Source organism: Ixodes scapularis, unplaced genomic scaffold, assembly GCF_016920785.2.
Source record: "Ixodes scapularis isolate PalLabHiFi unplaced genomic scaffold, ASM1692078v2 ptg003668l_1__unscaffolded, whole genome shotgun sequence".
Taxonomy (NCBI): Eukaryota; Metazoa; Arthropoda; class Arachnida; order Ixodida; family Ixodidae; genus Ixodes; species Ixodes scapularis.
In genome coordinates this window covers 667,647-669,750 of record NW_024610348.1, presented here as the reverse complement: position 1 = coordinate 669,750, position 2,104 = coordinate 667,647, and positions in this window count along the sequence as shown.

Below are 2,104 nucleotides of genomic sequence, written 5' to 3'. Positions count from 1 at the left end.
GAACGAATAAAACCGCGCCGAACGTCTCCCGTCAGGGGCCGTGCTCTCTCCAATAATTCGCTTTCACCGAGGCAATAGCCGAGATCGTGGACACGGTGAACGAATAAAACCGCGCCGAACGTCTCTCGTCAGGGGCCGTGCTCTCTCCAATAATTCGCTTTCACCGAGGCAATAGCCGAGATCGTGGACACGGTGAACGAATAAAACCGCGCCGAACGTCTCTCGTCAGGGGCCGTGCTCTCTCCAATAATTCGCTTTCACCGAGGCAATAGACGAGATCGTGGACACGGTGAACGAATAAAACCGCGCCGAACGTCTCCCGTCAGGGGCCGTGCTCTCTCCAATAATTCGCTTTCACCGAGGCAATAGCCGAGATCGTGGACACGGTGAACGAATAAAACCGCGCCGAACGTCTCTCGTCAGGGGCCGTGCTCTCTCCAATAATTCGCTTCCACCGAGGCAATAGCCGAGATCGTGGACACGGTGAACGAATAAAACCGCGCCGAACGTCTCTCGTCAGGGGCCGTGCTCTCTCCAATAGTTCGCTTTCACCGAGGCAATAGCCGAGATCGTGGACACGGTGAACGAATAAAACCGCGCCGAACGTCTCTCGTCAGGGGCCGTGCTCTCTCCAATAATTCGCTTTCACCGAGGCAATAGCCGAGATCGTGGACACGGTGAACGAATAAAACCGCGCCGAACGTCTCCCGTCAGGGGCCGTGCTCTCTCCAATAATTCGCTTTCACCGAGGCAATAGCCGAGATCGTGGACACGGTGAACGAATAAAACCGCGCCGAACGTCTCCCGTCAGGGGCCGTGCTCTCTCCAATAATTCGCTTTCACCGAGGCAATAGCCGAGATCGTGGACACGGTGAACGAATAAAACCGCGCCGAACGTCTCTCGTCAGGGGCCGTGCTCTCTCCAATAATTCGCTTTCACCGAGGCAATAGCCGAGATCGTGGACACGGTGAACGAATAAAACCGCGCCGAACGTCTCTCGTCAGGGGCCGTGCTCTCTCCAATAATTCGCTTTCACCGAGGCAATAGCCGAGATCGTGGACACGGTGAACGAATAAAACCGCGCCGAACGTCTCCCGTCAGGGGCCGTGCTCTCTCCAATAATTCGCTTTCACCGAGGCAATAGCCGAGATCGTGGACACGGTGAACGAATAAAACCGCGCCGAACGTCTCCCGTCAGGGGCCGTGCTCTCTCCAATAATTCGCTTTCACCGAGGCAATAGCCGAGATCGTGGACACGGTGAACGAATAAAACCGCGCCGAACGTCTCTCGTCAGGGGCCGTGCTCTCTCCAATAATTCGCTTTCACCGAGGCAATAGCCGAGATCGTGGACACGGTGAATGAATAAAACCGCGCCGAACGTCTCTCGTCAGGGGCCGTGCTCTCTCCAATAATTCGCTTTCACCGAGGCAATAGCCGAGATCGTGGACACGGTGAACGAATAAAACCGCGCCGAACGTCTCTCGTCAGGGGCCGTGCTCTCTCCAATAATTCGCTTTCACCGAGGCAATAGCCGAGATCGTGGACACGGTGAACGAATAAAACCGCGCCGAACGTCTCCCGTCAGGGGCCGTGCTCTCTCCAATAATTCGCTTTCACCGAGGCAATAGCCGAGATCGTGGACACGGTGAACGAATAAAACCGCGCCGAACGTCTCCCGTCAGGGGCCGTGCTCTCTCCAATAATTCGCTTTCACCGAGGCAATAGCCGAGATCGTGGACACGGTGAACGAATAAAACCGCGCCGAACGTCTCTCGTCAGGGGCCGTGCTCTCTCCAATAATTCGCTTTCACCGAGGCAATAGCCGAGATCGTGGACACGGTGAACGAATAAAACCGCGCCGAACGTCTCTCGTCAGGGGCCGTGCTCTCTCCAATAATTCGCTTTCACCGAGGCAATAGCCGAGATCGTGGACACGGTGAACGAATAAAACCGCGCCGAACGTCTCCCGTCAGGGGCCGTGCTCTCTCCAATAATTGGCTTTCACCGAGGCAATAGCCGAGATCGTGGTCACGGTGAACGAATAAAACCGCGCCGAACGTCTCCCGTCAGGGGCCGTGCTCTCTCCAATAATTCGCTTTCAC